The following is a 10,874-nucleotide window of genomic DNA, read 5'->3' as shown; positions in this document are numbered from 1 at the left end:
GTCATGGCTCAGGCCAGGTCGGGGTGGCCTGTGCTGCTCAGTCATGGAGTTCCACCTCTGTGTGGGCTCTCCAGCCCAGGAGGTCAGACAGAAGTTGTCCAACAGGAATTGGGTCTGCCTCCACCTTCTCTGGACCCACCCAGCAGCCCCCCACTTCCTCTGTGGTCATCTCCATGAAGTGGTCCAGTGGGGCAGGACTCAGGGTGAGGGGAACCCAGGAGCTCTGACCCCACCAGCCAGGCGGCCTCTCCTCCAGCCACCCCAACAGCACCCAGTATCTCTGCACAACCTGCTTGGCCTGAGTGGGAAGTGTCTGCCTGGAGGCCACAGGGAGAGGAGGCCACAGGGAGAGGAGGCCACAGGGAGAGGAGGCCACGGCCACATTGATCACAGCCCTTGTCCCGTATCCCAAGAATTCTGCCTCCCCAGACACAGCCCCAGGTTCCCAGACCCCAGGGAACAGCTCCCCCTGTCGCCCGCAGCCTCCTCTGCAACAGACATGTCTCAGCTGCTCCCCTGTGGCAAGCTCTCTGTCACCCGAGTCCCACCACCATCCCCTGAGCCTGCCCTCCAAGTCCCACCACTGTCCCCCATGTCCCATCTGTCCCCCGAGTGCCACCACTGTCCCCCATGTCTCGTCTGCCCCCAGAGTCCCACCACCATCCCCTGAGTCTGACCCCTGAGTTCCACCACCATCCCCTGAGACCTTCTGCTATCTCTTCTGCTCTCCTCATTGACCTCCTCTGGCTTACTGAAGCCACGCTGCTGACCGCATCTGGAAGGGCCTGTCCCTGCTCCTGCTGGCACCTGAGGCCCACTGCTCCCTAAGATCCTCTGGCCGCTCCCCTCCTTGTGAGCCTGACCTGGCAAGTAGACAGTTGAAAAGAGCTCAACTTCAGAATCATGCCTGAGAGCAAGCCAGGGCAACCAGGGACAGGCTGAGGCAGACATCAGCTGAGGGTTGGATAGGCTGGGTAGGGCAGGGGACAGTGCAGGGGGCTCAGCCAGAGGACCTGGGGTCTGAAGGCCAAGGTCATCCCTAGGCCCTGGGCTCATGGAGAGCAAAGACCCGCCCACAGTCCCCACCTTCAGGCCCATCCCATGAGCTTCCAGTGGAGACATCGCCGCAGGCCCATAGCTGGCCATCGGAGGATGGCCCTGGCAGAGGAGAGGCTCTCCATGTTCTAGAAAAACCTGGAACCCCAAGTATTAGGCAAATCCTGAGCCTCACTTGTTAAAGACTTTTGAAAATCTAGGTCCAGAGTGAGGGGTCCTTCGATTGTCCGTTCTCCTGTTCCCTGGAATGAGGGGTCTCCAAGGTCACAGGCTGCGCTCCTGAGGGGAGTGAAGAGCCCCAGAGCCCCTGGAAGGGGACATTCAGGCTGGAGTGGGGTCTCTGAGTCAGGCTGCTCCCCATCTCTGCCTCCGCGCCCACAGATCATACTTCTGCCTAAAGAAATGCCTTGGGGAGGGAGGAGGGAGGAGGGTTCAGGATGGGGAACACGGGTATACCTGTGGCGGATTCATTTCGATATTTGGCAAAACTAATACAATATTGTAAAGTTTAAAAATAAAATCAAATTAAAAAAAAAAAAAGAAATGCCTTGGCAAACCGGGGTGGGCAAGGCGGGCGCAATGGGATGCTGGTGGTTAGGGTTCCATGTCTCACCTTCCCGGCTAATTAGCTGTGATGCCCCTCTGCCCACAGCGGCCTCTTCCCTGTCTCCTAGGGAGATGCTGGAGGCTGAGTGGCAGCGAGTGTGTGCAGGTTCTTTATCTCCAGTTCCGGATTGTGGGTGCCGCCTAGCCAGTGAGCCTGATGCCTGATGCTGGGATCCGTGGGAGACTGTTGACTCAGAGAGAAGAGGTTCTAACAGAATTTCTCCTCTGGGGATTGTGACTTCCTGAGAGGCAGGCGAGGCTGGGGGAGGACGTGCCCCAGGACAGGCTCAGAGCTGGTGCCTGGTCTCTCATCAGAACTGAATTGTCAGTCACATGTGGCAAGGGCATAGAGTCACAGCAGTCCCTTCCCAAGGACACACCCAGAGGCTGATCAGGGTGCACCCATCACTGGGCCCAGACACACCAGCATCCACTCCAGACTGCCCGCAGCCAGGCCTCGTCCAGCTTCGATTCTCCCCGCCTCCACCCCAGGGGTCTCCCTTCCTGACCAGAGCCACAGGATGCTGGACACTTCCCAGGGACCGCACAGACCAGCACACTTTGGGACACATCCCAGAGCAGGACCCCTCCCCATTGATCATCCAAAATCTGGGACAAGCTGGTGGGGGCCTTGTTGAGGGCAAATAAGCAACTTGAGGCGCTCCCAGTGGACCCTGGCTGTGACCTAGGCTGCACAGACCCTTCCCCCGTGGGGGTGGGTGAGGAGCTCCGTCCCTGGACAACCCAGTTCCCCCTGGTTGGCCCCCAGGTGCCCACCCTCTCCAGCCCAGCTATCTGCCTGGGATCCCACGTGCATGGCATGACTCTGTCTGTATGCCCAATCAGGGAGAAGACAGAATGGCCTGAGCCCTACGACCAGCTTTGCTGAGAGATGTTCAAATAAGCAGATTCCTGGTGCTAGACATGGATCAGGATGAGTAATCCCACGTGTGGGGGGTTTCTCCTTCATCTCAGAGGCTTCTCACTTGCCCAGAAGGACACGCTTCCCCTCCCACCTCCTCTGAGCCCTGCCTGGCTTGGAAGCTCATTCATCTTTCGACACCCAGACCCTCCAGGCCCATCCCCCAGCCCATAGCTCAGTGTTTCCATAGCAACATGCAGGTGCCTCTGTTGGTCACAGCTCATTGGACTGTGAGCTCTTTGAAGGCGGTGGGCCCTGACCTGGCTTACAAGAGCAAGGAGTTGGGGGGCACTGTGACCCTGAACCCCCGCCCACAGGGTCCAGAGAGTGAGCACGGGTGCCAGCACTGCCTCCTGGGAGCCTCCTGGCCTCTTCCGTCCTGCTGGTGACCTTGTTCATCCCAGAATGGTCTTGATGGGCAGCCGAGGCCAGAGAAAGGGACCCTTCCCCTTCACTACAGTGGGGTGTGGCACGCTGACCAGTGACAACCATGCCCTCTTCTAGGAAGCCCCACAGGAGACAGAAGTCACCAGTGGGAAAGGCCCCACCTGGGTGCATCCCTGGAGGAGGAAGGCCAGGTGCTGGCCCTGTGCATGTGGTGCTGGGCAGGCCCTGGCCTCCTTGTCGCCCAGAGCCCCCCTAGACTCAAGGATAGGACATAGCCCATTATCTGCTGCTTCAAGCCAGGGGAGGCTGAGAGTAAGAGGGGCCTGGGGCTGGCCAGGAGAACTTCCAGAGCAGCTGGCTTTCCCCCTCTGGTGGGCGTTCCCTGCAGAGCAAGATGCCTTTCTTCTGCCCCACTCTGAAGATGCCCAGGGCCCAGCAGAGGGGCCAAGACGTGGGGAGGAGCACACCTCGGCAGGAGGCCGCCAGGTCCTGAGTGGGGCGGGCACAGCAGCAGTCCAGCTGTGGCCACTGCCCTGCTGAGCGGACCAACTTGGCAACTGATAAAACTCCCTGGGGGGCCTTTCCTCGGGGTATTTGAATAACAAGGATCATCAAGGATCGAAGATCATTTCAAACACACACAGGTGCTACATTTCAACTTTCCTTTCAACTCAGCAGGGCTGTTGGAAGGAAAGATGAATAAACCAGAGACTGGGCCCTCTTGGCCTTGTCAAGATGGGGAGGCCGAGGCAGGGGCTGCCCCTGGGACTAGGGCTCCCGCCTGGCCGGAGCTCAGGCCCTGTTCACAGCGGGTGATAGACCTTGGTCCTGGATGACAGCCCTGGGTGACACAGGCAGTGGGCGCTGGGAAAGACCAGGAATCCCCCATGCCTCCAGGGAAGGCAACTCCCACCATGAGGGGCTCCAGGACCCAAGAGATCCTGCACTCCGAGCCCCGGCTCCCAGATTGTGCACAGGCAAGTGGGCCTATGCTCCCTACCCCATGTCACCTCGGGAGCTGTCACCCGGGTGGCCCCTCCCACTGGGACAGGTGGTCTGCCCTTGTCCTGGCACCTACCCTTCCAGTGAGGGTCTTGTGGCCCTGGATGCCACACGCCCTGCCCTGGCCCCGGGAGCAGGTGGGTGACGGGCAGGCCTCAGAGCTGTGACACGCCTGTGGTTTCCGCATCACTGGTCCTGTCAGTGTCTGCAGGACTGTCTGACAAACAGAGGCCTCTCAGCCAAATTTTTGAAAAAGACACATAAAATATTTACCTTCTTGCTGCTGAAGAAAATGATGCATTTTTGTGTCCTCGGCAACCATACCCACTTCGGCCCTGGGACACAGACCCAACAAACTGTTTTCTGAGGCGCCTGCCTGACTGGGGGCCCCACGCTTGGTGCTCACCCGACAAGTGTGGGTTTTCACTGCAGGGTCGGCCCTGCTCTTGGTACTATGTTTCCTCCGTGGTGAAATAATTGAAGATTTGTTTGGTGTTTTTAAATTACAAATCTAGCCCGTGGTGCCTGTAACTGCTTCCATAAAGAGCATCACAGAGAGCTGGAATTAGGAAGGCTCCTCATACCCACTCCACACCCCGCCCATCCCCCTGCCCAGCCCTCTGCACGTGTTAAAGACATTGAAAGTGAAAGTGAAAAAGTCACTCAGTCGTGTCCTACTCTTTGCGACCCCATGGACTATACAGCCCATGGAATTCTCTAAGCCAGAATACTGGAGTGGGTAGCCTTTCCCTTCTCCAGAGGAATCTTCCCAACCCAGGGATCAAACCCAGGTCTCCCACATTGCAGGCAGATTCTTCACCAGCTGACCCACAAGGGAAGGCTTAAAGACGTTGAACTTGAGGTTAAAGTCTTCCAACAAAGAAAACTCCAGGCCCAAGTGTTTCTCTGGTAAATTCTAGGAGGTGAGCAGTGTTATGCAATCACTTTCTGAAGGAGAGGACATACTCCCACCAGTTCCCCAATGACTCCAAAGCCAGGGCCCTGCAGAGTGAGGGCACCGTCTGTCATCACGGGGATCCAGCCACAGACCCAGAGGGTAATACGTCACCTCCATTCAAGCTCAACACAGGATGCAAGGCTGGATCAACACTCAGAAAATATTCAGTGTAATTCGACATGTTAACAGATGAAAGAAGAAACCCCTGCGATCATCTCAATAAACTTGGAAAAAGCATATGGCAAAATTCAGCATCCACCCCTGATGAGAAGTTCCCGATCACTAAGAAGAGACCTACTGCCCACGCCGAGTCCGAGCCAAGTCCACGGCATCTCCACGCCATCAGCAGTGCACAAACACAGCACTCCAAGAAGGGAGGCAGCAGGCAGCTCCCTGCTCTCCGCCTGTACCCACAGAGGCCACGCTCTCTTTGCCACAGACCTGTGTCCTGTGTGCACTGTGATCCTGTGGTTACGTACCTGTGGCCACACAACAAACTACCCCAAAATCCAGTGGCCTCAAACAGTGACACCCATTTATCACCTCACACAGCCTCAAAGGCCAGGAATCTGGATAGGACACAGAGAGGTCAAAGGTCTCAGCCAGAGGCTGGTGTTGGCACAAGCTGTGGGCCGAGCACCCCCACGTGGCCCTGGGCAGCCTTGGCTGGATCCGGAAATGAGAGTTCCTGTGGGAGGAGCACCCTCCCCACTCCAGTATTTTCTGTGTGGCGAGAGCACAGGGGTTCCCAGCCTCCAAGGGGCCTGGGAGGAACGTCTGGGGTGAGGGTCCAGGCCAATCCCTGGATGGGCAGGCAGCCCCTCCTCCCCTCCAACAGGGACCCCATCCCCATGGAGGCCACAGTCAGGGCGACTGTCAGCAGTGTACATGGGTTCCCTCCGGTCTGGGGGTGGGTTACCCCCTCACAAGAGGAGGAGCACAGGCAACTGCCCCACAGGTCCCACTCCCTGGGCTGATTCTACAGGACCAAGAGGGGTCCCCAGGGGCCTGAGACCCCTCCCACCCCCAGCTGGCTCCTCCAGCTCCCTCACTCTGCCATCTGCAAGTTCTGAGCCCTGACGGGTGGCCCAGGTGGCCAAGGGGGAGGCCTGCAGCCCCCGAGGTGGGCACAGGCTGGCGGGAAACCAACTGCTCAGACCACATGGACCACCTCCTTCTGAAACCAGCCTGTGGCTCCTTTGGGGCAGCTCTCAGAATTCATGGAAGCTGTGCTCAGTGTCAAAGCCTGGCAGCCCACTCTGCTGTCTCCCCAGAGGGCCTTCTGTCTCCCCATCTTCTTGCACAACTCCCTCCGACCCGGCACCTCTGGCCAGGCCCTTTAGCTCCTCCAAGCCCTGTGGTCCTCTCCTAAATCAGGAGGGGCTCTAAACGCAGGCCAAGCCGCAAGTGGAGGACAGACTCCTGACAGGAGGACTTGTTCCAGGAAAGGAAGGCTGGGCGCTGGGCCTTCTCGGGAGGCACTGGGCTCTCAACAGGGGCTCTGTCCAGGCCCCTCCCATCTGTAAAGCTTTCATCTAGCCCTGCTCTGCCCACTCACCTAGCCTCTCTCCTGAAGAAGCCCCTCCCTCCCACCCCAACCCCCATCAGAAGCCTGGGGAGAGGCGAAGCTGGGGTCACAAGGCCTGTCCCCCTGGCCCTTGTCTACAAGACGGGCGAGCCTTCTTGGCCCGGGGTGGGCAGGCACCCATTCTCCGGATGCAGGCACAGCACAGCAGCATCAGGAGCGTGGAGGGATGGTGCGCCCTGTGAGGCTTGGAAGCTGCAGGGAGCGTGCTCCTGGGCTTGCTGGAGCCAGGGGGTGCCAGTATGTGTGGACGCTGGGATGATAAGAAGGGAGCCACCCTGACCTGAGGCAGGTGACGTGGGACTTGGGCTCTAAAACAGTGAAGGGGCAGATGTGCTGGGGCTTCGCCAGGGAAGATGACCCCAGGACCAGGACCCCCGGACACCCTTGTTGGGGAGCTGCCTGGGTCCGGGAGGGCAGCTGTGTCCTGAGGTCAAGGTGGAAGCAGAGGTTGGGTGGAGGACCAGATCTGTGTCTAGGTGGCTGGGCCCCGAGCCTCCCCGGGGCGGGCAGGTGGGGTGGACCGCAGGCAGCGATGCGGCAGACGGGAGGATTCAGTCTCTGCTCTCTGCGCCAGCCAGCCACCAGAGGAAGTTAACAGAAACTAATTCCAATGCAAATGTCAAACCCACCCTGTGATGAAAAATCAGCAGCTCTGAATGTCAAGGAGGGAGTCCCAGCTCCAGCTGTCTGGCTCCGGCGAATGGCGTGGGTGGCGGATAGGGCTGAGCTGTTTTCTCCAGCTCCTGGGCCAGGGGCCGATGGAGGAGGTAGCTGGATCAGGGCCACTGTTGGTGCAGACTGACCACTGGATGGTCAGAGCACCATTGTCCTCTCAGCCCCTCTCCCAGGAGTCCAGCGGGTCCCTGAGTGGCTCAGGGGCTTAGGCACGCCTTCTCCCCTGCCTCCCCACAAGGCAGAGAACCAAGGATGCATTCAGTAGGTGCTCCATAAATACTCTTGGCCGTGTGAGCACGGCTCCTGTGAGCATGAGTCCTGTGCCCAGCGCCCTCCTGGTCCACTGGCCCATGGACACCCTGGGCAGGCCCCAACCAGGGTCACTCCAGGAAGGAAGGCAGTGTCCCAAGCCACCCACTGTGTTCTCTGCTCCCAGCCTGGCCAGGTTTCAAGGCCATGCTTGAAAACTGACAGGCATTTTCCACCTAAAAGTGTCTGAGAGGCACAGGCCACGTGCCAGCGTCACCAGCGAGGCCTCCTTCTGCACGTGCAGAAGTAAAACGCCAACTGCTTGAGTTAAGCTGTTTCATCTTAAATTGAAAAAGAAATGACATTCTTGCAACTTGTAAAAGCAGATGCTGGCTGCTACAGGGTGGGGTTTCCTGAGGACCAGCAGTGTCTGGATTTGGGGCCTTTCCTGGTGTCAAACCCCAGCAAGTCTGCAGGGACTCAGGCACCCAGGCTCAAGAAGCTGGCCCTGGAGAGATGGGAGGGCCTCAGACGAAGAGACCCATGGTGGGAGGACAGAATGGGCTGTACACCACCCACGGGACACAGGTCTACGCGAGGGAGGGGCCCTGGTGCAGGGCAGCACAGAGGCTACGAGGAGAGGGCAGGAGTAGAGGTGGTCCCAGAAGGACCGTAAGGATTGGGAAAGAGCCATGGAGGAGGGAAGGGGTGGGTGGTCACCCCTCCCAGAGGTTCAGATGTGAAAGGAAGGTTTGGACTTTTCCTTGCTGGCACTGGGGGGCCCTAGAAGGGTTCAGAGCAGGACGCTGCCAAGGACAGAGGGACAGAATGCAGAAGGAGAGGGCACAGTCAGCCAAGCAGAGAAGACCGCGGACTCGGTGAGGTGGGCTCACATCTGTCCTCACACAGAAGAAACTTCTGGGCCTGCCCTCCATTGGGACAAGCATAAATGTGCAGCTTCTAAGCCAGCAGCCTGGTGGGCTGGTGTGGACAGCTGTGTCCCACAAATCCCCATGCCACCATTTGAGGTGCAATCTGGGGGCTCCCAAAACACCAGGCAGTGACGACGGCTGGGTCCCTGCTCAGTAACCCTTCTTTCCCACCTGTGAAAACCCTGAACTTCACCCAAGTCTCACCAGATCTTAGAGCCCTGCCCTGCAGCACCAGCCTCGGGGATGTAATAGCGTTTGCAGACAAGCCCAGCATCCCTGCCTGCCTCCTGTGTTCCCAGCGCAGGGCCTGAGCTGAGCTGTGTTAGGAGAAGGTCAGGGAGATTTGCTCCGTCAGCTTCCGGAAAGGGAGCCGGTGACAATAGAACTTGCTCTGGGCAGCAGCTCTAGTAATGCGAGATAGCTTCCAGGCCTGTGTCTGTGGCTCCCTCCCAGGTCTGTATCTATGGCTCCCTCCCTGGGTTTCAGCTACTTAGGCAGGGCAGCAGGATGGTCCCAGCACCAGACATCCCGCTTTGGACTCCTGGAGGGTCAAGGGTCAATGTTTGCCCAGGACCTGCTGTACCTATGGCCCATTAGGGCCACTGACCCAGGATTGGATTAGGCTCTGCCTTGAGACAAAGGTGCTTGACAAACCAGCAAGGGCAGCCTGTGATCACCCATGGAGCTGTCTGACCTCTGACCTCACGCACACAGTGGCATTTCTGTCCCTACCGTCTGTGCTCCAGTAGCCATCATGAAAAGTCAGGCTTCATAAGTGGTATCCATGGTCTGGGTTTCAGGCTCCCTGAGCTCAAGGCTGTGTCTGCCTCATTCTTGTTGCTGCTCCAAGGACTGACACAGATCTGTTCGGTGAATGAATGAATACCTGAATGAATGAATGAGTGAATGAATATGTGAGTGAATGAATGAATGAATGAGAGAATGAATGTTTGAATGAATGAAGGGCACCACTCCCAGAGAAGCCTTCAGTCTTGTGTGCTAAGTCACTTCAGTCGTGTCCAATTATTTGCAACCCCATGGACTATAGCTCATCAGGCTCCTCTGTCTGTGGGATTTCCTAGGCAAGAATACTGGAGTGGGTTGCCATTTTCTCCTCCAGGGGATCTTCCAGACCCAGGGAAGATTGAACCTCCAGCTCTTACATCTCCTGCTTTGGCAGGCGGGTTCTTTACCACTAGCACCACCAAGCCAAGTCCAATTCCGAGAACACCACCTCATGGTCTTGGGATCCCAGGGGCTGCAGGTTTGAGGGTCCAAGCAGGACTGTGGCTGCAGCCACCCCAGCTTTGAGCCCTGGATTGCAGAGCAGCAGAACAAGCACCAGGCAAGTCAGTAGACTCAGGGACCCAGGCCAAAGTTGTTGGATGGAGCAGTGCCTCCTACTGTCCTGAGGCCTGAGGGCCTGGCTAGCATCCTAGCCTCTCCCCCTCCAGCTTACCAGCCCCCACCACAAGGAGCCCCCACAGCAGGAGCCCTTCCTTGAACCCTCAGGCCCTTCCCCAGGTGTCACAGAGTCCAGGGCCAGGCCTGGGGACGTCGGTACAGTGGAAGCCACCAGTCAGCCTTTCCAAGTCGAGGAATGATGGTCCTTGGGAGCTGCAGGGGAAGGTTCCCCAGATGGGCTCCGTGTCCCAGAGCTCCGGGCAGCTCTCCTCCAGGTGAGTGCTGCCACCTAGTGGCACCAGGATGCAGAGGCCCTGGGGCCCAGGAAGGGCGAGAGGGGGCATCCATCCTGGAAGGGCTTAAGGTTGGGCAGAGGCTGGACACACCTAGAGGCTGGCATTCCCCACCAGCCTCCCTACAGCCCATGCCTGCGCATGGCATCTGTCCACCACATGTCCTGTCACTCCGTCACCACAATCTCCTCTGACCCTCCAAGGCCAGCACTCACATGCTGGGTCCCCTGCCTGCTTCACCTTCAGGCAATAAGAGGCGCCGCGTGTGCTAGGAACCCTGGTGGAGCACGAGTCACAGGCAGGGGCATGTGATCAAGGGGGCAAGTGAGCTCGTGGGGGGGCTCATAAGCCATCTGGAAATGCACCATGGGATGGGGCGGGGCATCATCTTCCTACCCCCAGAGGGCTTGTCCAGGTGGGTGGAAGGGGCAGAATTGCGGGGGAGCAAGATTTCAGGATGAGGGAGGGGCCGATGGACCAGTAGGTGCCCAAGCGGCCCTGTGGCGGGCAGGCAGGGGGTGAGCTGGTAGATAGCAGGTACCCACGGCGCCCTTGGAGCAGCACCCCAGGAGGGAGAGCAGGGCCCCCAGGGGTCTGCTATGACCCCTCGTCTCTGGAGCCCTCTCCTCCGGCTCGAGCAGACGGGCAGGGACACAGCAGGACCCAGGTGGGTGATCTGGGTGGACACAGGTGAGAACAGAAGGGGACCCTGCGCCTGCAGGCAGGAGCCCAGCTGCACCTAGAGCCCAGTTCTCCCCCAAACCCAAGGCTACCCCAGCCAGAACTTTCTGGAAGTCTCACA

This window comes from Bison bison, unplaced genomic scaffold, assembly GCF_000754665.1.
Source record: "Bison bison bison isolate TAMUID 2011002044 unplaced genomic scaffold, Bison_UMD1.0 scf7180017864063, whole genome shotgun sequence".
Lineage (NCBI taxonomy): Eukaryota > Metazoa > Chordata > Mammalia > Artiodactyla > Bovidae > Bison > Bison bison.
The sequence above is the reverse complement of the archived record's forward strand: the minus strand, read 5'-3'. Positions refer to the sequence as shown.